We start from the raw sequence: 27806 nt of genomic DNA, 5'->3' as shown, positions 1-27806 counted from the left end.
TGAATCTGGGCAAAGATTTTTTTGTGTAAGATTTTAAAACACAGGCAACAAAAGCAAAAATAGACAAATGGGATTACATCAATCTAAATAGGTTCTGCATAGCAAGGAAAACAATCAACAATGTGAAAAGACAACCAATAGAATGTGAGAAAATATTTGCAAACTACACATCTAACAAGGGATGGATAACCAGAATATTTAAGGAGCTCAAACAATTCTACAGAAAAAAAAGACAAATAATCTGATTTTTAAATGGACAACAAATCTGAATAGACAGTTCTCAAGAGAAATACAAATAGCCATCAGATATATTGAAAAAAATATGCTCAACATCATTAATCACCAGAGAAATGTGAATCTAAACTACAAGAAGATATCATCTCGCTCTAGTTACGGTGGCTTGTATCAAAAAGAAAGGCAATAATGGCTGCTGGTTAGGGTGCAGAGAAAGGGAAAACCTTGCTCACTGATGATGAGAATGTAAATTTGTACAGCCACTATGGAGAACAGTATGGAGATTTCTCAAAAAACTGAAAGAACAACTGTGTAACCCAGCAACTTCACTACTGGGTATATACACAAAAGAAATGAAATCAATATATCAAAAAGACGTCTGCACTCCCATGTTTATTGCAGTGCTATGCTCAACAGCTAAAATATGGAATCAACCTAAGTGCCCATCAACAGAAGAATCGATAAAGAAAATGTGGCATATATACACAATGGAATATTATTCAGACATAAGCAAAGACTAAAATCCTGTTATAAGCAGCAACATGGATGGAACTGGAAGTCATTATGTTACATGAAATAAACTGAGCACAAAAAGACAAATATCACATGTTTTTGCTCATATGTGGGATCTAAAAAAGTGGACCTCATGAAGATAGGGAGTAGACTGGTGGTTATCAGAGGCCAGGAAGGGGTTGGGTTGTAGGAAAGAGAAGGAGAAGTTGACGAATGGGTATAAATACATGGTTTGATAGAAGAAAACTTAACACTTACCTAACAGTAAGACCTAGTGTTAGATAGAGCTGTAGGTTGACTATCACTTACAATAATCTATCATGCATTTCAAAATAGCTAGGAGAGAAGAATCAGAATAGTTCTAGCATAAAGAAAGGGTAAACATTAGGGTGATGGATAGTCCAAGTACACTAACCTGATCTTTACAAATTACATGGATCTATTAAATTATTGTATGTACCCCAAAACTATGTACATCTATTATGCATCAATAGGAAAATAAAAATTAATAATAAAATAAAATCAGTGCATGTTGTTTTATGGAAATTATATCTCAGTACAATTGACTTAAAGGATTATATGTAAGTTGTTATGTATTTTAGTTGTACATTAAGTTATGTATATATTTTATATTATGTATATGTTATGTATGTATATATATTCCTTTTTGAGACAGAGTTTCACTCTTGTTGCCCAGGCTGGAGTGCAATGGTGTGACTCAGCTCACTAAAACTTCTACCTCCCAGGTTCGAGCAATTCTCCTGCCTCAGCCTCCAGAGCAGCTGGGATTACAGGTGCCTGGCACCATACCTGGCTAATTTTTTTTGGTATTTTTAATGGAGACGGGGTTTTGCCATATTGGCCAGGCTGGTCTTGAACTCCAGACCTCAGGTGATCTACCTGCCTTATCCTCCCAAATTTCTGGAATTATGGGCATAAGCCACCATGTCCAGACTGTATATATTTTCACAATCTGTATATATTTTCATTAGTATATGCTATGTATGGATTTTAGGTCTACAAAAATGATCTGAGAGGGAACACAACAAATCTTTTAAAGTGGCAGAAGCTGGAAAGAATGAAGTGAGTGGGAACTTTCTGTATTGTTGTATTTTTTCAACAAACATATACTTCTTGTTTTTCAAAAAGGCATAACTTAAAAATTTCAGCAAAATCATTTCCAGTGAACGTGAATTAACGTGGAAACACAAACCTAATTTGGCCTCATTAATTGTTTCCCTTGGCCCAGGTTAGTGATGTGATGTCTGCTAGGAGGGTCTATCTACATTGTCCCCATTACCAGACTGGCCCTACATAAACACCTGTTTCTTATCTCATACGTGATGACTGAGTACCCTTAAAAATTAGCTCTATACTAACAACTTTATGAAAAGTCAATACAGCAGGAAAGACACTATTCCAGCCCCTAAGCTTAATACTCAACCTGAAAAGCTAAAAACATTCTGTACTGGATAGTGTGGTAAGCCTAAATTTGGTAGCCAACTTTAAATACTCTTCTTCCTGCCTCACTCATTGAGCAATATTTACCATTATTTTCCTTCATTTCCTGTCCCCTGTGGTCATACTAGCCTTCATGCTATTCTACAAATACCTCAGCCTTTGCTTCTACTCTCTCACTCAACTAGAGTTTCTATCTCCCTCATTATGGGATGTTCTCATCCACCCAAGTTTCATCCTCATTTTCTCTAATTTGTTGCTATGCCCAGAAACCCTCAATCACTTCCCTCCCTATATCTTTCCTTATTTGTTGGATTATCTTTTCTCCAAAGGAGAAAGGAAGTCATGCCTCCCTTTTCCCTATTTCTCTCATCACCTTGCACAATGCCGAGTACAGAGAAATGATTAACTGACAATTATCAATGATTTATCACTTTATAATTTTTTACATTTTGGATAAGAAATAGAAAGTTAATGGGAAATAAGTGCTTTCCCAAAAGCCTGATGAAGTAGCTATTTTTCCCGTTTTACAGTTGAATAAACTGAGGCTTAGTGAGGTTAGGTGGTTTGGACAAGCTTAAACAGCTCATAAGTTGTGGTGCCAATCTTCAAACCTGCTTCTGAATGTCTTTAACGTCCACATCTTTGTACCATGCTGCCTTCCTATACTTGTCACTTAGATGAACTCGTTGAATTCTCACATTGCTGTCTCAAGAAATACTTGTTGATTGATTGATGACATTTTCAGTAGCAATGCAGTCCAGTTAAATGGTTTCCTGCAGCTGAATTTGATGAAAAGCCCCTGCTGTGCTCAGAAAGGTTTAACCTGCTTCAAACTCTGGCTTTCTCACAATACCATCAGTCTCAATTCCAAGACCTGTGCAACACATAACAAAGCTTTACATACTTGCAGAGCCTAAAAGTAAAGTCTGAGAAGATACCATTCAAACTCAAACCTTTGCATTTCAGCAGGGAGAACATTCTGGGAAGTCCACCAGCACTCTGCTTCCAGAGATGTTCTCTAGTAGTCACTTGGCCATATAAAGGCCAGACTATCTTAAACAAGCTGCTTTAACTTTATTTCCTGATAAGTGGACCACTGACACATCAACGTAGAGAGACAGCCAAGTGCAAAGAGGTTCCCGGAAGAACTCCAACCGGCCTGTTCACTGGGAGGAGTGAGCACTGGGGTGGAGCCACAGAAGTTTGTGCCTTTTGCAGTGGGAAGGAGCCTGGCTCCTCCTCTTCCTGGGTGAAATCTGGGATTCAGTCTGCCAGATGGAAAGCATATACTGGCAGGACTCTTACCCTGCTGAAGGTCCCTGTTTCCCCCCCACCCCCTTTTCTTTGCCCAGTAAATTCCGTGTTTTTCCCATCCTTCCAAGTGTCTGTGAGCCTACTCTTTCATGGCCATGTGACAAGGATCCCATCTTTAGCTGAACTTAAGAGCACGTCCTACAGCATTAGAACTCTGTAGTCACCAGGAGCCCAGGGCATAGTAATGGCACCAGGGCAAGCAATGGACACTCCAGGTTCAACAAACTGGGTCCCAGATGCAATTTTCCCCTAATTAGCAGTGCACTATTTTGGGCAAAATACTCAACATTTCTGGGTCTGTTCACTCAGATATGCCATGAAAATAATGCCACCTTTGCCACTTTTCACCAGGGAATTAAGAGAACCAAGAGAGATCATATTTACAGAAAAATTGTCTATACCACAAACCCCCATCTGTATACCACATGGAGAAGAATCACTGTCAGTGAAGAAAGTGGAATGCTGCAATGGATACGGCACTAGGTGGAAATCAGACCCAGAGTCCATTCCTGGCTGAGCTGCCAAATATTTTCATGTTATAACAGCCAGGATGCTCTGGACTCACCAATCATATGAGTCAGAAAGATATTCCCAAGTCTGTTCATTCAGAAGTAGCATAATCTAACTAGCAGAATGTTCTAGAACAGAAACTTAAGAAGCTGAGATGTATGTGGATAGCCCATGGTCTCCTGGGTTGATTTCTGCTGCAATGTCCTAGGATTCCTAACATAGCACTGACTAACTCAGTCTTGGTGCTTGAAGCATCTCTTTTCCATCACTTTTTATTATTTTTAATTATGTTGCTATTTTTAACCATCCTGATTTAAGTACATTTTAATTCTAGAAGCCAACCTGAGTCCTTTTTGAGCCCTCCATCTATAAAACACATCAATTAATAATCAACTTGCTTTGATCTTAGTAAGTCATGGGATTTCAGAGTTGGAACAAAACTCAGGGATCGAAGTCAGCCTCATATGTTACAAATGATAACACAGAAACCTAGAGAGAAAAGGACATGCCCAAGGTCACACAGCTAGTTGGAGCAGAGGCAGAGGCAGATCCAGGATGGGACCTTCAGGTTGCCGCCTCACAATCCTTTGCTGTCCATTGCTGAAACTTTGTTTCTCCAGCTATAACACAGAAACAATAATCCCATGGTTTTGCAACACTGGATATCAATGCTATGTAAGAAGAAATTTTGCTATAATTATCTTTCCTAAAACTTCAATAATAACTAAATAATGTTCTTCCTGAAAAGTCCTGGAAAGATTCTTGGGAACCCAAGAATACTGAGTAACTTCTACTTGTACCATCAAACCAGTACACTTTGAATTGGGCTGTTCAAACATGTAATTTGTACACTGCATAAAGCTGTCCCATTAAGAGGCTGATGAAAGCCTGTTTAGACCAGCTGCATACTGGCTTTGAAGCCAGACACTTACAGGTGGAGACTAGTGTGGCATAGAGAATACTCAGTGATAACTCAGAAACTTTTATTTTTCCTTGTTTTATTCTTTTTCAGCCCTTACTTTAGGTTCAGGAGGTACAGGTGCTGTTTGTTGCATGGGTAAATTACATGTCACTGGATCTGATACACAAAAGATTATTTCATCACCTAGGTAGGGAGTATGGTCCCTGATAAGTAGTTTTTCTATCCTCACCCTCCTCCTACCTTCTACCCTCAAGTAAACCTTGGTGTCTATTGTTCTCTTATTTGTTTCCATGTTTACTCAATGATAATAACTCAGAAACTTATTCCCTTTGTTTTGTTTTTAAATAGAAATACTTGCCGCCATGCATTGAAGGGTCCTCAGAAAACAAAATACACCTCATGGATGTAGCAGTAGTAAGACAACAAACAGAAAGCCCTGGAGCTCCATGATCAAGTACATGGGCTGAGCAGTTAGATTCTGAGATTTGAATTCCAGTGGGGCCACTTACTAACTGTAATCTTGAGCATGTCACCTGACCTCTGAGCTCAGGTTCTTCATCTATACAACAGGAATAATACTAGTATCTACCTCAAAGGGTATGCAAGAGAACTAAATTAGTTAATAATGGAAATTGCCTAAAATAATGGCTAGTCTGTGATGAGTACACTACATGTTAGCTCCTATTTTTCCATTGCAAGCACAGACTGCTGGTTTGGTGGTGGAGTTTGCAAATCTTGGAGTAGACTGAGTCACTAGACATGAATCTCAGGATCTTCCTCTCCTGAAAGTATCATACTGTTGATAATGTAGCGGTTTAAACAGTATTCCATTTTTCAAGTTCAGTTTCTAAACTATATCATAGGAACTTTCTGCTCTTCTATGAGTATTCATGGAGAGTGGTCCAGGTAAGGGGAGTCTCAAGAACCTGTAAGGATAGCACATGCACCTGTTCGGTTGTTTGCACTCTGGGAATCCTCACCTTCCAGTGAACACACCCTGTGAGGAGCAGTGTGGATTCCAGGGCAGCACTGCTGAGCCTCTTGGCAATGGCCAGCCTGCTTCTCAGCCATTTCAACCCTGCATTGTGTCCCTGCCTCTGCCCTCATTCTTACCATGTGACTCTACAAATGTCCAGTCCTCTGGGGCCCTAGGTTTCTCCATCTGTAAAAAGACATGGTGGTCTAAATGTTTCCTACATCTCTTCAAGCTTAACTTTTTTTTTTCAATTTTTCTACCTACTATTCTTCCCTCACTATGAAAAACAATCTTCACCAATTCCTAGAGGAACTTATACAAACCCACTGAGAAATGCTGAGCAGTCGGTGCAAAATACCCAGGAATTACATGAACATCATTTAACGTAAAAGAGGCCCAGAACAAACTCTTGTAGTATGGGAGATGGAATCTTTCAAATTCTCAGTAGGTTCCTTGCGGCTGGTCAAACAGTTCCACCCAGGCAAAGAATAGGCTTAGAAACATCTGAGCCAGACCTTTCCCCAGCTCTGCTCTCTCAGTGGAGTTGCTGACAGGTTCTCAGACAGAGAATTGAGGTTCTGTTTCTTCAAGTCTCTGCAGAGTACAAATGACTGGGCTGAGTAAATGCAAAATAGCCTATATTCAAGATCCCTGGAATGTGGCAAGAGTACAGTCACTTACCAAAACTAATATTCGATTAACATGCTGTGTAGGATTGCAATCATTATAGAATACCAAGAGAAATGAAGGTCATCCTCAAAGCTGGGGCCAGAATTTTTAAAGCAATCCCAGAAGATTCCCCATTATTTGTGTAAGTTATCCAGGTTAGCTCTGCAGAGAAGTCACTGAAAGAAAACCCAAAGTAAAATCCACAAGCATCAAATAGAGAGATTAACAAGAGAAGGCACTTGATGCATGTTTCTTGAATGAATAAGTGTATTTATTTAGATATTTGGAGCTTTTCACTTTACAAAGGAACTCACTGCCAGGTTCTATTGTAGGAACTTCTGGGTACATTAATGTGTGCTTATGCTCATAGCTGGTTATCCTCTGTTTGCCACAGTCCCCAGTCATCTTCTGCCCTTCCTCCTGCTCTCTGCCCTGAAGCTTTGATTCCATTTTGGTCAATGAGAGGCACCAGCAAGAAAGCAAAGGGCAGGAAGAGACAGAGGCTGGAGTATAGACATTTACCACTGCATTTCATTCCCCTTTGGTTCTGGCTTTGGCTGCTTTCTATGTCAGCCCTAGCTCCTGTGCAGTACCTCCAGCTCTCACCAGGGTCCAGTAACACCACTGCTCTCCTCCTCCCAAACCCCAAGGTCCAATGGTTTCCCATGGTTACAAACCCCTGGGTACACAGCGTCTGTTGGATTCCCTAACCTCATGCCTCCTCTGAATGAAATCTCATCTTTAAACTCTCCTCTGCTAGAATGTATCACAAGCCATCAGCTCTTTGGCCAAGGGAAAGGGTGAGGAATAGTCAGCATTAGGCATAACTAGCTGCCTTTAAGAGTTACTTGAGACACAGAAAGTGAGTCTCTAGCATTTGAATAAGTCAGTGGAGGCCAGGCATGGTGGCTTATGCCTGTAGTCCCAGCACTTTGGGAGGCCGAGGCAAAAGGATCGCTTGAGGCCAGGAATTCAAGACCAGTCTAGTCAACATAGTCAGACTTCATCTCTACAAAAATATATATTAAAAATTAAGCAGGGATGGTGGTGTGTGCCTGTAGTCTCAGAAACTCAGGAGGCTGAGGTGGGAGGATTGCTTGAGCCCAAAAGTTTGAGGCTACAGTGAGCTATGATTGTGCCATTGCACTCCAGCCTGGATGACAGAGCAAGACACTGTCACACACACAGAAAAAAGTCACTGTAAAAACTAATATTCGATTAACATGCTGTGTAGGATTGCAATCATTATAGAAGGCAGGTGTAATTGAAGTTCAATAAAGTTCTCCCAGAAAGTATGTGCCACTGACTTTCTTGGAGTAGTAAAGATGCCAAACGTTTCCTCTCTTATTCCATTATCACTTGGCAATTTCAGAAGGGTGAGAAAATTTGAATAGCTACTTGAGTCCTTCAGAATATTCCTTCCCAAAGGAAGCGTAAAATATGGCAATAGTGGCCACACAAATAAAAGTGGAAATAGCCACTTGAGTTCTTCAGAATATTTCTTCCCAAAGGAAGCATAAAATATGAGAGTACCAGTTGCTACAAATAAAAGTAGAAATGGGTTTAATTGGGATACATCTGGTAAAGCCACATTAACCCAACACATTGTGGCATTTTACAGGGTGGCAGAGTAAAGGAGGCATGCCAAACCTTAGGATATACCAGGTGCTCAAAACAGACATCTATCCCACTGCTAAGATCATAAAGGACTCTGAGACAGAAATACAGAGGCTATTTATTCCTTTTACCTACTCTTTAGGTCCTATGAGTTGACCACTTCCCCCTCTGCCTTTCTTCGTTGCAGAAGCCAAAAGAGGGACAGACATTTATTCTGTCATTCCCTAAAACACATTCAGTTTCTAACCTCAAAGGGCTTTGCAGCAAAGGACAAGGTGAGCGCTTCATGTCCTGTCTACAGCAGACCCAGAGGCATTGACCATGTGTCTTAGAGCACCTCTTAAAATCTAAGATGTAGGCACCTAATAATACTATCTTCAAAGAAGTATAATTGTGTCTTCCATAAGACAACTCTGTGGACAGACACCAAGGGACATTAATAAATAAGACATTTAATCTTTGTTTTCATTTATGATAAAGAATTATTTTTTAATTTTACTTTTAGTTCTAGACTACAAATGCAGAACATGTAGGTTTGTTACACAGGTACACATGTGCTATGGTGGTTGGCTGCACCTATTAACCCATCATCTCGGTTTTAAGCCCCACATGCATTAGCTATTTGTCCTAATGCTCTGCCTCCCCTTACCCTCTGACTGGCCCTGGCGTACTGGCCTGACTGGTCCTTATGTCCATGTGTTCTAATTGTTCAACTCCCACTTATGAGTAAGAAGATGCAGTGTTTGGTTTTCTGTTCCTGTGTTAGTTTGCTGAGGATGACAGCTTCTAGCTTTATCCATGTCTCTGCAAAGGACATGATCTCATTCCTTTTTATGGATGCATAGTATTTCATGGTGTATATGAACCACATTTTCTTCATTCAGTCTATCACTGATGGCCATTTGGGTTGATTCCATGTCTTTGCTATTGTAAATAGTGCTGTAATAAACATACATGTGTATGTGTCTTTATAGAATGATTAACATTTCTTTGGGCATATACCCAGTAATGGGATTGCTGGGTCAAACGGTATTTCTGGTTCTAGATCCTTGAGGAACCACATTGCCTTATTCCACAATGGTTAAATTAATTTACATTCCCACGAACAGTGTAAAAGCATTCCTATTTCCACACAGCCTCACCAGCATCTATTGTTTCTTTTTAATAATCACCATTCTGACCAGTGTGAGATGGTATCTCATTGTGGTTTTGATTTGGATTTCTCTAATGATTGGTGATGTTGAGCTTTTTTTCATATATTTATTGGCCAAATAGATGTCTTCTTTTTAGAAGTGTCTCTTCATATCCTTTTTCCCCATTTTGATGGGGTTGTTTGTTTCTTGTAAATTTGTTTAAGTTCCTTGTAGTTTCTGGATATTACACCTTTGTCAGATGAGTAATTACAAAAATTTTCTCCCATTATAGGTTGCCTGTTTACTCCAATTATAGTTTCTTTTGGTGTGCAGAAGCTCTTTAGCTTAATTAGACCTCATTTGTCAATTTTGGCTTTTATTACAATTGTTTTTAGCGTTTTTGTCATGCAGTCTTTGCCCATGCCTAAGCCCTGAATGATATGGCCTAGGTTTTCCTCTACAATTTTCATGGTTTGGGGTTTTACACGTTAAGTCTAATCCAACTTGAGTTAATTTTTGTATAAGGTATAAAGAAGAGTCCAGTTTCAGTTTTCTGCATATGGCTAGCCACTTTTCCCAGCACCATTTATTAAATAGGGAGTCCTTTCCCCATTGCTTGTTTTTGTCCAGTTTGTCAAAGATCAGATGGTTGTAAAAGTGTGGTGATATTTCTGAGTTCTCAGTTCTGTTCCATTGGTCTACATGTCTGTTTTGGGACCAGTACCAAACTATACCGTAGCCTTGCAGTATAGTTTGAAATCAGGTAGCGTGATGCCTCCATCTTTTTTCTTTTTGCTTAGGATTGTCTTTGCTATACAGGCTCCTTTTTTGGTTTCATATGAAATTTAAAGTAGTTTTTTTCTAATTATGTGAAGAAAGTCAATGGTAGTTTGATGAGAATAGCATTGAATCTGTAAATTACTTCAGGCAGTATGGCCATTTTCACAATATTGATTCTTTCTATGCATGAGGATGAAAGGCTTCTCCATTCGTTTGTGTCCTATTTCCTTAAGCGGTGGTTTGTAGTTCTTTTTAAAGAGGTCCTTCACATCCCTTATTAGATTCCCAAGTATTTTATTCTCTTTATAGCAATTGTGGATGGGAGATCCTTCATGATTTGGCTCTCTGCTTGTCTACTGTTGATGTATAGGAATGCTGTGATTTTCGCACATTAATTTTACATCCTGAGACTTGGCTGAAGTTGCTCATCAGCTTAAGAAGTTTTGGGGCTAAGATAATGGAGTTTTCTAAATACAGAATCATGTCATCTGCAGACAGAAACAGGTTGACTTCCTCTCTTCCCATTTGAATACTCTTTATTTCTTTCTCTTGCCTGAGTGCCCTGGCAAGAACTTTCAATGCTATGTTGAATAAGAGTGATGAGAGAGGGCATCCTTGTCTTGTGCCAGTTTTCGAAGGGAATGCTTCCAGCTTTTGTCCATTCAGTATAATATTGGCTGTGAGTTTGTCATAAATAGCTCTTATTATTTCAAGACATGTTCCATCAATATCTAGTTTATTGAGAATTTTTAACATGAAGGGATATTGAACTTTATCAAAGGCTTTTTCTGCATCTATTGATAGGATCATGTGGTTTGTCATTGATTCTGTTTAGGGGATAGATTACGTTTATTGGTTTGCATATGTTGAACAGGGCTTGCATCCCAAGGATGAATCCATCTCGATTGTGGCTGGTAAGCTTTTTAATGTGTTGCTAGATTCAGTTTGCTAGTATTTTATTGAGGATTTTTGCACTGATGCTCATCAGGAATATTGGCTTGAAATTTTTGTTGTGTCCCTGCCAGGTTTTGGTATCAGGATGATGCTGGCCTCATAAAATGAGTTAGAGAGGAGTCCTTCCTTTTCAATTTGTCTAGAATACTTTCAGAAGTTTGGAATAGTTTCTGAATTCTACCAGTTTCTCTTTGTATCTCTGGTAGAATTCAGCTGTGAACCCATCTTGTCCTGGGTTTTTGTTGGTTGGTAGGCTATGAATTACTACCTTGATTTCAGAACTTGTTATTGGTCTATTCAGGGATTTGACTTCTTCCTGGTTTAGCATTTGGAGGGTGTATGTATTTAGGAATTTATCCATTTTGTCTAGATTTTCTAGTTTATTTGTGTAGTGGTGTTTATAGTATTCTCTGATGGTAGTTTGTATTTCTGTGGGGTCAGTAGGGATGCTCCTTTACCATTTTTATTGTGTCTATTTTATTCTTCTCTCTTTTCTTCTTTATTAGTCTAATGGTCTGTTTATTTTGTTAATTTTTCAAAAACCAGCTCCCAGATTCCTCGATTTTTTGAAGGGTTTTTCATATATCTGTCTCATTCAATTCTGCTCTGATCTTAGTTATTTTTGGTATTCTGCTAGCTTTTGGATTTATTTGCTCTTGCTTCTTTTGCCCTTTTAATTGTGATATTGGGGTATTGATTTGGGATCTTTCTAGCTTCCTAATGTGAGCACTTAGTGCCATAAATTTCTCTCTTAATACTGCTTTAGCTAAATCCTGGAGATTCTGGTACATTGAATAAGACATTTAATTTAAATTAGAAGTTGAATTTAAAAGCCAAACAAATAAATAATATAATTTCCAATGGTGAGAGCTTCTCTGAAGAAAAGAGGACAGAGAAGGTGGCTAGAGAGTGTGGGTGAGTAGTGAGATTTCAGAAAAGCCGGGCAGGAGAGATGTGGCTGAGAAGAAGCTTAATGCCTTCAGAGTCTAATGCCCTGCTCCACGAGGCCAGCCACCAATACATACTCCCACCCCACCAACCACCTATACCTACACGGTATGCTTCATCCATGCCCAGCTGCATCTATACTTCTATACTTTTATTCAGACAGAATATTTTATTTTTTCCAGATGTGTTAATGCATAATTGACAAATAAAAACTATGTATGTTCAAAATGTACAACATGATTTGATATATGTATACATTGTGTAATGACTATCACAAGCAAATTATTCATAATTGACACATCCTTCCCCACACATAATTATAACATGTGTGTGCATATGTATGGGTGAGGGCACTTAAGATCTCCTCTCAGCACATTTCAAGTAAACAATGCAGTATTTTTAATTATAATCACCATGTTGTTTCATTTGATCCCCAGAACTTATTTTTTCCAGCCCCAAATCCCTGCCAACCACTATTCTACTCTCTGCTTCTATGAGTCTATCAACAGATGAATGGATATAGAAAATGTGATATTTACATGCAATGGAATATTACTCAGGCATAAAAAAAGCAGGAAACCCTGCCATTTGCAACAACATGGATGAACCTGCAGGCCATCATGCTAAGTGAAATCAGTCGGACACTGAAGCTTCTCTAGATTGCTGTTCCTCACCTGTGTTTCCCTGACCTGACTCCTCACCTTCCATCCTCAGATCAAACACCTCTTCACATAAGCTTTTCCTGATTCATTGCCTCTGCCTCTACCATATCTTTCAGGCTTTATTGAACACTATGCACTTATGTATTTATCAAATCACATTCAACATTTTTCTTACATTCCTCATGTTGCATTAAAATTATTGCTTTTATTATTTTTTAGTTAGACTGCAAGCTCCACTCCTTGTACCTGGCTTCTCTCACTGAATATGACCCACAAGAGAGAAAAACAAAACAAACAACCTCACAAAACCTATGAGAGTTTAGATGGCATTCATGCTCGTTGCACGAATGAGGGAACAAGTACTCAGAGAGGTGAACTCATTTCCATAAGATTACACGGCAAGTAAGACAGTTGAAGCTCGCATTTAAAACTGGCTTTTCTAAAGCCAAATCCTATAGAGAGTCAGCATCTAGCTAATTAAGGTGAAAAAGGGAATCTGGGCCTGAAATACCACAGCACTGGCAGCCTCTGCACAGGTGTCACTTTGAGCCTCCACAGATCTCTAAGTGAGCCCCTTTCCCTTTGGCCAGAAACTGAAGCTTATCTGTGGTATTTAAAGGGCCAAGAAACTAGACAGAGCTTTATCATAGGAACGGAGAATGTTATCTGCTTCTGTCAAATTTCAAAATTTTGCAGTTTTGTCTCATTTTTAAAATATCTTTTATTCTAAAAATATACTTCCCACCTAATTTTGTCATTGAAATGGTCAAAGAAAACTCGGGAGAGATCAAAAGTGGCAATTCAAGGTGAGCAGGTCAGAGTGACTCCTGAGTCCCTGATCCCTGGGAACTCTCCAAACCCACAAAGGTAAAGCACCCAGCTAAAGAGTACAATGTTTATTATAAAGCCATTCTTCTGCCACTGCACGGAAGGGAGTCTTCAGGTGAACACTCTCCTAGAAAACCAGGTGCCTGTGGCAATTTCAGGTGAGAATCTCAGGCCCAGCATGTTCCATCATTACCCATCTACAAAAGAGGGCAGGATCCTTCTCTTCTGTTTCATTTATTTACTACCCTTGGACCCAGTTCCCTGCAAAGTCATCCCTGACAACTGCTGTCTCCATTGATCCATCCTCTCTATTGCCAGAGATTAAATAGGAACTTTCACCATTATTTTCACTTGTCTATTTTCTAGACTGACCTAACCACCTGAAGGCAGGCTCACTCCTCATGTCTCATGCCTGTGCACTCCCAGAATGTTTGACATGCTGCTTGGTTCACTGTAGTTGCTTAATAAATGCAGATCAGTGGGTCGATCTTCAGGTCTGCACATAGAAAGGTATGAGTTCTCCCCACTCAACACAAATTGTAATGATCCAAAAAAATACTAATAGTCCAGAGGCAAAGTGTTCCATCTCCTAATTGTATGCTAATGGGGCATCTTCCCAAGACTTCTATCTTGGTCGGGAGGGATAAAGGGCCCATTATTTGGAAAACAAGTCCCCAAAGCATCCCATGTGTATGTGTGTCATGGCACTACACATGTCACATCCTTCACTTCTGGTTTTTCTTCCATCCAGAGCACCTGCTTCAGAATGAATTGGGCTGAGCTGGGCCATGTAGGAACTGGCACCTCATTTATTCCACAAAGATGTATGATAGAAGACAAGAAAGTCTTCTACCATATGGACTTTCCTAAGTACAACTTTGTTCAAATCAGAAATTATTTTATAATTTGAAAGTTACTTTCCAGAAGCCTGAGTTGTGTTTCAGACAGTATCTGTCCAAAAAAAAAAAAAAAAAAAAAAACACACAATTGAATAATGAATGAGTCAGCCACTCTATGAGAGCTTGTCCAAAATGCATGCATAAAGATTCTTTTAAGAAATTAACTATTATAAGGTGGGCTTTACAGTTTGCCCTCCTGACTCTTCCTAGGTAACATGCCCAAGATCGTCATAGACATGTCAGGAAAGAAGGGGGAAAGAGTTAGTTTGCACACCTGTGTCATCCAAAGTAAGTCAGTGTCTGCATGCTCTTCTCTTAGGTGGATTAACAAAGAATTATGACACAAAGTAAAGAAGCCCAGGCCTCCACAAAAATAAGAAGATACTTAGGAATACAGCTAATCAGGGAGGTAAAAGATATCTACAATGAGAACTACAAAACACTGATCAAAGAAATCAGAGAAGACACAAATAAATGGAAAAACATTCCATGCTTATAAATAGAAAGAATCAATATTGTTAAAATGGCCATACTGCCCAAAGCAATGAACAGATCCAATGGTATTTTTACCAAACTACCAATTACATTCTTCAAAGAAATAGAAAAAAAGTTTTGAAATTCATAAGGAACTCAAAATGAGCCCAAATATCCAAGGCAATCCTAAACAAAAAGAACAAAGCTGGAGGAATCACATTACCTGACTTCAAACTAAACTACAGGGCTATAGTAACTAAAACAGCATGGTAATAGCACAAAAACAGATGCATAGACTGATAAGACAGAATAGAAATTTTATAAATAAGGCTGCACACCTACAACTGTATAATCTTCAATAAAGCTGACCAAAACAAGCAATGGGGAAAGAAATCCCTATTCAATAAATGGTATTTGGATAACTGGCTAGCCGCACGCAGAAGATTGAAACTAGACCCCTTCTTTACACCATATACAAACATCAACTCAAGATGGAATAAAGACTTAAATGTAAAACCAAAAACTATAAAAGCCCTGGAAGACAATCTAGGCAATACCATTCTGGACACAGGAACTGGCAAATATTTCATGACAAAGATGCCAAAAGCAACTGCAACAAAAGCCAAAATTGACAAATGGGATCTAATTAAACTAAAGAGCTTCTGCACAGAAAAGGAAACTATCAACAGAGTAAACAGACAACCTACAGAATGGGAGAAAATATTTGCATCTGACAAAGGTCTAATAGCCAGCATCTAAAAGAAACTTAAACGAATTTACAAGTTAAAAAAAAATCAAACAACCCCCCATTAAAAAGTGGGTAAAGGACATGAAATGAACAGACGTTTTTCAAAAGATATGTATGAGGCCAAAAGCATATGAAAAAGAAATTCAATAACACTGATCATTAGACAAATGCAAATCAAAACCATAAGATACCATCTCACACCAGTCAGAAAGGTTGTTATTAAAAAGTCACAAAATAACAGAAGCTGAAAAAGTTACAGAGAAAAGCCTAAACTTATATACTGTTGGTGAGAATGTAAGTTAGTTCAACCATTGTGGAAAGCAGTGTGGTGATTTCCCAAAGAGCTAAACACAGAACTTCCATTCAACCCAGCAATAATGTGAATTGCAGCGCTATTCACAACAGCAAACACATGGAGTGAACCTAAACACCCATCAATAGTAGGTTGGATAAAGGAAATGTACATATACATCATGGAATACTATGCAGCAATAAAAAAAGAATGAGATCATCTCTTTTGCAGGAACTTGAATGGAGCTGGAGGCCATTATGGCTTAGCAAACTAACTCAGGAACAGAAAACCAAAGACCACATGTTCTTACTTATCAGTGGAAGCTAAATGATGAGAACATGTGGACCCAAAGATGACGGGAACAACAAACACTTAGACCAACCTGAGGGTGGAGGGTGAGAGAAGGGAGAAGCGGCAGGAAAAAAAAAAGACTGTTGGGTACTAGGCTTAGTCCCTGAATGATAAAATTCTGTACAACAAACCCCTGTGACATGAGTTTACCTATTTAACTAACCTGCACATATATCCATACACCTAAAATAAAAGTTTTTTTAAAAACAAAAAGGCATCCTGATATTAAGCTTGCCTTGCTTTGCCCATTATCTTTAAACTGAAGACTCAGAGCCAGGTCTCCGAGGGCAAGGATGCATCACCCTGACTCAACCATACTTTTCCGGGATTCCCTGCCCAGCCAGGACTGCCTGGGGACTCTCACTCTAAGGAGCTAATTGGTCTACTGGTATCCCTTCAAAAAACAATTGCAATAATGAGACACAATCATGGGCACCTAGTGATTAAAGGCTGCCTACAGGATGACAAGAAACCTCCAGACTTTCTCATCATGGCACCTAGTGGTGGATACTCCAAGACTGCCTACTGATGACATCCAAGCATGTGTATGAACATAAATACTTAGGAGACAAATTGTGCTTGTCCAACAAACCACAACTCTTCCAGAGTCAATGCCTTACTTCCACTTTCTCATGAAGTCCTTTCCTTCAACTGTGGTCTCAGCTAAGCCAGAGGATAGGCTGCTTACACACACACACACACACACACACACACACACACACACACACACACAGAGAGAGAGAGAGAGAGAGAGTCAACAGAGCAAACACACACCTAGTATAGGCAAATCCTATCTCCATCCAAAAAATGTGTTATTTATGGGTCTGTAGTGAAAAAAGAAAGTGATGATTCATAACAGTATCAATTAGGTCAGATCAGAAATACATGGGCACCAAGCCTTCAGAGGATCCCACAAGGCAATCAATTGGCCAGTGAGAGCTTTTGTTTCTTCTGAGAAGCCATACCCAAGAAGCATAGACACCATTTGCAGTTCTTTTCTACCCCCCGTGCTGGGATTCTGGTCAATGGGACCACGTGCTAATGAGGAGCTTTCACGTGACAAATGCAATTTTTACAAAATGCCACATTAGGAGTGGCTTGCAACCTTGGATTAGGCCCAGGCTGGGGTATGGTATAGTGGATACCTTTATATACCCTTAGCCTTGTCTCAAGAGGGTATGGGCATGGTTGCTGTTTCTTGGAAGATGATAAAAATGAATAATCAGTCACAGAGGAATGATTGCAAAGTAATTCATACTGGTAAGGTCTGAACCAGGAACCGTTTCTCTATCTTGACTACATAACTTATGATTTAGTTTGAAACAATGAGAAAAATCTGTGTGTGTGTGTGTGTGTGTGTCTATCTGTGTGTGTGTCTGTGTGTGTGTATCTGTGTATCTGTGTGTGCAAACATATAGGAAAGAATTCATCATTTACTGTAGCCCCTCTACAGCCTGTCCCATGCAGTCAATGGGCATTACAAAGTCAGTGAGTATTTCTATTTCATTGCTATTGGTCACCCTCCAACTTCTGTCCCCTGAGCACCCTGCCATAGACTATAAAACTGCATTGAATATGAACACGGCATATGAACTTCTCACTTATCTTCGATTCCCTTCTCTGGTGCCAAAAACTACCTGCTTTCTTTTGGAAATTCTTAATATCTAGATCTATTAGTTCTTTCCATCTACCTCAATTCAGTGTGGCCACTAGACTACCACCCTCTTCTTTCCTATCTTCCTGGAAAAGTCAGCCCTTCAGTGTCTCCTCCACCAATAAGAAAGGCCAAATAAACATGTTTTTAAAATGTCTCTTTATTATGCATTTTATAGACGGTCTTGGCAAGAAATTGGTTATGGCTGAGTAATGTCCTTTTCTCAACCCAAGACAATCGCAAAAACTGTGAGGACTTGAGGAAAAAAATGCCTGATGGCATGTCTATAACTTTGGGAAACATTTGGAAAAGGAGACACTAGAGGCCTGCTTCTTGAACAGTACTCCACTCTCTTCTCAGTATAAAGAGGTTTGATTCACATAAGATACCCAGGATGGGAGAGCCAAATACTGACCATGATCATATCCTGATACGTATACTAGCTCTGGCATTGGAAACATGCAGTTTCCTTATCTCAGGAAGAACCAATGCCGAGTAAGCCCCTGGGGTTGAACACCTTCTCTGACAGAAGTTACCAATGGATCTGGATTTTGCTAGATAGTTCTCTAGTTTGTTTTCAAGGTTTGCTTCACAAAAACTTTGAAAACCATACTGATAAAGTCAGTGTGTAAAATATGTTGAATTATTCCTTTGGGAGAGGTGACTAGAGAAACCAAATAGTCACAACCTCCTTATATCCTTGATGAGCACCTGATTTAGCTACAGTGGCCCATGTGATGTGGCATCCACTGGTGAAGAAGAATCCCCTTTTCTTTTGTGTGGTGATAATTGATGTCTAATTGGGAATAAGAATTTTAACTAAGTCTCAATGTCCCTAGACTCCCATCGACAGAGCTAATCCACCCCAAATCCACAGACAACCAAGCTGCAGAATGAAGTAGAACCAGACTTTGTTTTACCTTGCCAAAAGAATTGTATGATAAGTTCCGTTGCCAATGGCGCAATCTGCAATATTATAGTAAAATAAAAATCAGTGCTTCTCAGTCCTAGACAAAACCACAATACTTTTATGGATCCAAGTTCTGAGAGCTATGATGGTGAACATCTTGTTTGTATTGATTTTGGCAACTTCCAGAGAAGTTGTGTGTTATCTCCCGTCACACACTAAATCTCCCGCCCTTGCCACTTCATCAGGGACTCCAACTTTACAAAGAAAATCTGCATAAGAAAAATCCCCACTCCTCATAAAACTAAGCTCTCTACATACAGGAATGTTATATGAAAAAGCACTTTCAAATGAAAGTTCTAAAAAACATTTAAACAAGGATTATCTCATTGTTTGGGCACTGAATAGAGAATCAATGTGTATCACAGTGAAAAAATTTCAAGACCCATGCTCCACATACAACAGTGGAAGAGATCTCATGCTAATGTAAGTACCTGGGGGGACCAACATTTAATTAACTGTGTCAGGCCAGGAACTAGTGAAGTTTCTGGAACATGAGAGACAATGAATATTTGTCGAAAGTCTGATTGGCAAATTTAGTCACATTAGAGGCCACTCCTGTGCCAACTTTCTTTTTTTTTTTTTTTTTTGAGATGGAGTTTCACTCTTGTTGCCCAGACTGGAGTGCAGTGGTGCTATCTCAGCTCACTGCAACCTCCACCTCCAAGGTTCAAGCAATTCTCCTGCCTCAGCCTCCTGAGTAGCTGGAACTACAGGTGCGTGCCACCACACCCAGCTTATTTTTTGTATTTTCAGTAGAGATGGGTTTTCACAATATTGGCCAGGCTGGTCTCAGACTTCTGACCTCAGGTGATCCACTTGCCGTGGCCTCCCAAAGTGCTGGGATTACAGACATGAGCCATTACACCCAGTCACTTGTGCCAATTTTTAACAGAATTAACTTCTATACTAAGCCTTCTTTCTTTCTCAATGTTTATAAACACACACACACAGAGTCAACTTTTCTAGTCTATTACATACAAAGAAAACAATAAAAGATGTGGTATTTTAATATATCTGAATTTTGATTTAGAAATATCAGGAAATAAGATGCTCCTTCTTGTATTCATTCATTATGAGATGTTACACATCTGTGATTTGTAAAAGCAAAAGTATACAGTGCTATAAAGTATCTTTTGGTTATAACTGAAAACGTTAAAATTTACTAATTAGGAATTGAAAGCATACATTCCATCCTTTGTTTCTATTCTATCTCCTTTGTTATTGTTTAGCAAATTACAACATAAAATAAACTTGTTTTGACATTCATGTTTTTCCATATAGAACCCATAAAGGCAAGATTTAAAGAGAAATCCCAATCACCAACAGACACCACTCTCTCCCAAAGCCCTACTTGCTCGTATTTATTTATCAAACTGATTGGCAGATACTGGCTTATTGAAGACCGGACACAAGGATATATACGGCTCATTGGCTTTACGAGTTCTTAGTGCCCATAAAGGTCTGGGATTCCATTGCAAACAGCAAAAACATGTTTCATCTTTGTAGGGTACCATATGTGATCTTCATATCAAAGATCACGGTGAAATGTTCCTGGTCTGTGCCTACCAGTAAGTTGTCCTGAGTCACCGGCACCCACCATTTCACTGACAAAAGAATGATTAGGCATTAATAATAGTGGTTACTCTGTTAAAGAAAGACACATATGGTTTGAACCTGACTGAGCTTGGAAATCACTGTTGGCTAATGAATTCCCTTAATGACCAAATATACCAGTCAATACCCACTAAAGATTTAGCAAGTGTATTTTAAAGGATAGAAATCACTACTTATTTTATACATTCAAATTTTCTGATTGACATAAAAAAATAATAATGTTCATGCCCAACACATCTATATTTCCAAAGCTTCTTTCCTCCCATGACTCCTTTGGAAATCCCCTCTATCAAGCCGACAGGTGAACAAAGCAGACTCCAACATAATTCCCCACCACCTCATATAAAAGGGTAACAGTAGTTAAAATGGGATTCCTCCTAATAGCACACTATAAAATGACATACTAGTCCACTAATGCAGAACTTGTAAAGGAAATGTTTCAGAAATCAGATTTGCAATCTTTAGTCCAACATCCACTGCAAAGCTGAAAATAATCTGAGATTGAAAAGACCTACAAGAAAAGAAATGTTTTTGTCAAAATGCTAAGCATTGCCACCACTGCTATACTTTCTCTATGAGGACAGTATGGGGGTGTATCCTTTTACCTCATGCCAAGTGTGGAAGTGTCAGAGGCTTCAGGAGGACACTAGAGAAGTCTAAGGGCACAGAGGCTAGTGTGGGTCCAGTCTTGGAGAGGTGTAAAGGCACAGAGATGAGTGCTGGATCAAGCTTGGAGAAACCCAGAAGAGAAAGACGGCGATGGGCTGATTACCTAAAAGCAGAGAGAGGAGAGATGGCTGGGCTGGAAATACCTGGCTTTGGAGTTTCCCTAGGATTCAGTATGGATACTTAAGAAAGATAACAAAATATACTGTGCTATGAAAAATTAGGTTATGAAGTCCTCCTGGGAGCGAGCTGGCAAGATAGGCTCAAGAAAAGCTAGACAGTGTGATTAAGTAGTAAGTGGCCACTTTGAGGGGCATCAACTGTGTTAAGAGAATGGCAGTTGATCCCCAGGATAGGGTATCTGTTTAAAAAAACAACAAAACATAAAAACAATCTGTAAGAGAAGGATCAAGCTTCAAATGTCCACCAGGCCCTGAGGATAACAATATTTGACCATGCCAAGCCTCACCAAGGAGCACCTTTTTATCTCGTTAATGCTTTCCCATGCCCTCCTTTTTACCCCTAGAGAAGCCAGAGCAGATGGAAGAAGGGGTCTGGTGGGAAGGAAGAGTTGCACAAAATAGGAAACAAAGAAGACCATGGTGGCCCCCCACCCCCGACTGCAGGCTTCCCTGACTGAAGGCTTCAGTGACTGAGTTGGGGAAGGGGAGAAACTTCAACATACAATGAAATTCAAGGTTTGGGTATTATAATGGACTAAACAAATTATCACTAAAATGAGATTATTTTTGTGATTGAAATTGAAGAGAAGGCTTCGACTATCTGACAGTGACCAGAAAATGAGACCTGTTCAATACTTTACCCAGAAACAAGAAAAAATAGCCCACTGAATGACCTTGAAGAGATATTTTTTAAAAAAATACTTTTTTAAAAAAATTATTGTTCCATATAGAGTTCCAGTGTTTTAACACATTGACTACAGCAAGCCATGTATCCAAACCCAGGTCTACCTACCCAGAGGTAGACCTGGCTATGCACTCAACCACTATGCCCTGGACATTTATGCACATATGCCACATTTAAAGAAGTGGGTTTTGTGTGCTTGACTTATATTTATTTCATCCCCATCACGACCCCAGGAGACAGGAATAATTATCTTCCCACTTTATACATGGTAAAACTGAGGCACAGAAAGCTCTGTCCAAGGTCAGCCAACAAGTAAATAACAGGTCCAGTATTCAATCCTAGGCAGTTTGGCTCCCAGGTCTGTGCTCTCAAGTACCTGTTGCCTGATCAGATGGTACAGTTTAAAGAATGGAGTTGGGGCTCTGGATCCCAGCTGCCCAGGACTAGCTCCCATCCCACAAGTACTCATTACTTACACTCTCAGTATTCTCATCAGTAAAATAGAGACAAACTATAGTAATTGCAATATAAGGGGGATTGTAAGTATTAAATTAGGTAATCCACATAAAAGCCTATCTTAGCATAGTTACTGACACATAGTAGGTATAAAATATATTAACTATCAGCTACCATCAAACTGAGACTTTTAGGAACATGCTCTTAATTTGCCGTGATGTTCTGTTTTAGACTTAAGTGTTAGTCAGGGTCCCAGAAGAAAAAGGTAACACAATCAAAGCATTATTAAACAGGTTATTTTGGGAGGGATTCTCTCTGAAATGGTTGTTTCTTGGGAGTAGCAACAGTCAGGGCCATTATTAACTCTGACCCTAAAAGACCAAGAGAAAGGGATTTCTAGAATCCAAGTAGAACTGGGTAGACGTGAGAGAGGTACGACATCATCTCTCCTAATTTCTTTTTCTTTTCTGTGTTCTGCCTCCCTAAAGAGATGGGGGTCAGGAGAGGGGCTGGAATGAATGCCCGAAGATCTCTCCCTTCCTGCCCTCCATCTCCTGGTGGTGCCAGCACTTGGCAAAGCCCAGCCGAAAACTGAAAGGTGTCCCAGTGAAGCAGTCAATAAGAGCCAGCCTTCTGAGCAATAGAGCAAAGAGAGAAGAGTAGAAAACAGTTCTATCCAGAGACACAAGGGAGAATAAGCAGCACAGCCTCTTACCCACAAATTACTCTAAAGCGTCTCAGAGGTTCTGATCTGAAGCAATGGAGCACTGTAATTCATGGTGACAACCAGGCATTCAGCAAGTCCATAGATAGTGTCACTAGGAGAAGCATGATGAGAAGATTAATCCATATCCAAGCTGTCTATACCATTGAAGACAATGTGTTTCCCCTACTGTAACTGAAGGAGTTCTATGTTTATTGTTGAACTACTACCAAGCGGACAGCTAGCAATCTCTCAACAGCCAATCCACAGTATGATGCCATGGTGACTGCTCAGTGCTGACATTCACTGCTGGAAGATTGAGTACTCAGCAGTGGCAGCAGCCAAACTAGCTGTGGTGGAAGGAAGTCATGTTTGTAAGCACATGCACAGTCACCCGGACAGCCATCATGCCCACGCTGCTAATGAGTCCACTGTGCCAGAACTGCAGAGCCCAGGAGCAGGCTGTCCAACAATGGACTGGGTCATTTGTCTACTTGATTACTAAGATTCCCTCTGCAGAGGGCATATTTGGAGGCAAATTGTCATGGGGTTGAAACATCCCCATACTCTAGATCCTTATTGATTCATACAGCCATGTGTTTCCCTTGGGAATTTCCTTATCACAAATCCCACCACCTAAACAGAAATAACAAAAGCCAGAAGACAATTGAATAATAAATTCAAAATGCTTAAAGGAAAAAAAAAAACCATCTAATGAAAATACCAATTAAAAATGAAAGTGAAATAAAAACATGTTTTAGCAAATAAAATCTGAGAGAAACAAGGAAAAAAGCAGATTAAACATTAAGAAAGTAGAAGGGAGAAAAATCAGTAGAACAAAAACCAATTAACAAAAAACAGGCAAAGATTTTAAAGATCGACAAAGCTAAAAATTCATAAATCTCTAGCAAGATTAAAGCAGAGAAAATACAAACTTACCAATATTAGGAATAAAAGGGAAAACATTACAAAGATTCTACAAATGTCAAAAAGATAATAAGGGGATGTTCCAAACAACTTGGTTCCGAAACAATTTTAGGAAGTAGGAAAAATTGACATATTCATTTAAAAGTACAACTTTTCAAAATAGTACAGAAAGAAATAAAAAACTAGAAGTCTTAACTGTGTTTACAAACCTTCTTAATTATAAGACTGTTCAGGCCCAGATGGCTTCGCTAACGAAGTCTACCAAACATCTAAGGAAAAAATAACACTGATCTTAAACATTGTATTTTACAGGACAAAAGAGGAGGAAACAGACCCAACTCATTTTATGATGCCAGCAGTACTTTAAATAAAAAATCTGATCTTCACACCCCCCCCACACACAAATACAGATCAATAGTTTTCATGAACTTATACTGAAAATCTTAAAAAATATATTATTTTCAAGAATCTTGCAAAACACAATAAAGATAAGAATGATCAAGTGTGGTTTATCCTGAAATGTAAGCTTAGTTAACATTTATAAATCTTTCAAGGTCAATGGTGTAAAAAAGTGCTATCTCAATAGATAAGAGAAAAATATTTAATGAAATTTAATATTGGTTCATGTTAGAAAAAAGTGGCAACCTTAGAATAAAAGACAATGTCTTCAAAAAAATCCAGCAACTAACCTAACACTTAATGATGAAATAGTCAATATTTTCCTTCAAAAGTCTGGAAGAAGGCCAGGATGTCTACTCTCACAACTTATATTCAACATTGTACCAGAGATTCTAGATAGTGCTAAAAGTCAAGAAAAGAAATAAAGAAACATCAAAAAGAAATAATTAAAATGTCCTTTATCTGCAAACGAGTAAGGGTAGTGGTACATGAAGGAAATCTAGAAAAATCTACTAGAACTAATTAGTAGATTTAGTTGAGTCACAAATGTAAGGTCAGCATACCAAAAGTCAATTGCATGTCTATTCAGCAGCAAACAACTGGAAAATGTAAAACTTCAAAGCTATACCATTTATAATGGCATCAAAAAAAAAAAAATCAACCAACTACCCCATAAACCTACCGACTAGCCACTGCTGATTGCATTTTATGGCATGACCTCTAGGATGCATGAATCTGTGATTCTTGGGCTTGGTTAACCACAAGTCCATTATGGAGAACAGAACCTGGGATTGAAGGAAGAGCCATCAGCAGAAAATTATCCCAATTTTGCTCTTCAGAGCCCTTCCTACTACGGAAAAAGATACACTATGTACATGGAGCCCTCCTAAGCTAAGAGCCAGTCCTTCCTCAAAGATTGGCCTTATCACATTTATCACAGTCATATTACCTTCTTTCAAATGGGGAGGTAAAGCATAGATAAATCTGTAAGTGACCAACAACTCAAAGTCCTGTGTGCTGAGAGTCCCCAAAGCCTCACAATGATGTGTGAGTTCAGATGATGGAAAGAGGAACCTTGAAGAATATGCTTCCCTGTAAGGGTGGAACTTGTCATCCATCTGCCAAGAAAGGTAGGTTGTCTTGAAAATTTATTCTCTTGACATCCTCACCTAATTCTCCTGGAATTTCAACAATGCCTGAAGTTGCTTGGGTTGAACTCAACTATTTATGTGCTTTTTCTATAAAAGCTACTGTTGTATGAAAGCAGGGAGGGAATATCTAAGGGGAGTCAAGTCCCCTTGTTCCAGTTTTACCTTTGTCACTAGCATGTCATATTACTTTGTGGACAAGTTTCTGTCTCTCTTTCTCTCTTCTTCAGTTTCCTATATGTAAAATTAGAGCTCTGAATAAGATGACCTCCAAGACCAATACTGCTCTAATACATTATGCCCTGTACAGATCTTGGAAGGATTTAATTATCAACAAATTACATAGAATGAATTAATCCTTTCTTTAGTATTTTGCAATCATTGCAAAATATTTTCACATTCACTACATTGTTAGTTCATATATCCACCTATAATTCTAAGGCATTGGTATTGTTATACTTATTAAACAAATGAGAAACATATTCACATAAGTTAATAAATTACCCCAGAACCTACAAATAGTAGACGAGATTGGACTGACAGGTAGACATCTTGATTCCCAGCCTGGTCCTTTTTCATGTCTCCACAAATTCGTTGTGGTATGTGCAGTTAATAATGGCACAGGCAGCTCCTGAGAGCCAGTCAGAGTCCCTTTCCCCCTCTATACTGGTCTTTCTCAAAGTGCTGGTGGCTGGTCTGATTAAATGGGCTGATCCCAGAGGGTCTTGTGAACCTCAAATAACCTTCTTTCTAAGTTTCTCTCAGTAACTGTGACCATTTGGAGAGAAAACAAATCTATACACAGAGGAATTTTAAAATAAGGTGTTATTTTAACTTTGTATATAATGCATAAAAAGTTCAGCTTTCATTTGAATTTTTTAATAAGTTAGGCAGAATTAAAGTTATTGGCACATGCTCTCCAGGTGAATGCCCCAGGGCCATCAATTTAACTTCAAGACACCCAAAAACATCAGACTAACCCCTTTTCCCACCTTTTCTCCAACTCCCACAGTCCCCAAGTTCTTCTTCCTTCACTGCTGTATCTCACTAGTCACCCATAAAGTGCAGATGTTCTTTGGGCAGCATAAAAGTAGTAGCAAGAACTTTGCTCCAACACTTACAATATCTTATTGATTTATTCTTTGTCTTGTTCAATAAAAGAAGCTAATTACTGCTGCTTTGTTAAAGGTGAAATCAGAATCAAAATATATTCAGTCATTACAAGAGCACAGAGCATCTTTATGACACAAAATCCCAACACACACACACACACACACACACACACACAAATGGCCATTAACATAAATGATTTGATAGTATTCAGAATGTCAGTAATCCCAACTTTCCAAAGCACAGCAATTAATTTACTAGAGGAAGATTCTTTTCAGAAAGAGAGGACTTCAAATGCCCTGTGGTACCAGACATCCTTCTGGGTTCCTAAGCTACAAAGTGTAGGCCTTACAAAACTGTCAACATAAGCATTATCATTCCTATTTTAGAGAATAGAGAATCTGAGTTCAAGAGCATTAAGGAACATTGTCCAGGAGCACACAATTTATAAGAGATGGACTAAGAGCTGCAAGAAAACAATCTGGGTCCAAAGTCCATGATCTTTTCTCTTTTTTTGTGCAAAGTGATAGGTAGCTGTCTCGAGTATCTGTGTATTTGCTGTGATTGGTGTCCTCAAGTCTTCACTTAAGTGGCCTAGCATAAAATAAGGGAATAGGTACAGACAGCAACAAAAACATCTCCATAGAAGCAACTGTGATATTAACACATGACACAGAAAAACTATAGCTAGCATTTATAATGTTGTATTTGCCTTTTTTTCACATATGTCATATTTATTAACATGGTTATTATGACACCATGAAGCAGTTATATCCCTGTTTTGCAAATAAGAGATGAAGCGATTGTCATTGTGCTCTACTGCATGGGTGTGTTGGGATCTTTGGTTGTTTCTGAAGGTTTCACTATCTTATAACATAGAATCATCAAGGCTGATCAAGAATAGTTAATGTGTATTCAATATCTGCTGATGAATAAGAGTAAGGTTTAAATATTTATACCAAAACTATAAATACTTTTGATTCTCAGAGAAAAAAATCATCAATATG

Source organism: Callithrix jacchus, chromosome 14 (genome assembly GCF_049354715.1).
Source record: "Callithrix jacchus isolate 240 chromosome 14, calJac240_pri, whole genome shotgun sequence".
NCBI lineage: Eukaryota > Metazoa > Chordata > Mammalia > Primates > Cebidae > Callithrix > Callithrix jacchus.
The sequence above is the reverse complement of the archived record's forward strand: the minus strand, read 5'-3'. Positions refer to the sequence as shown.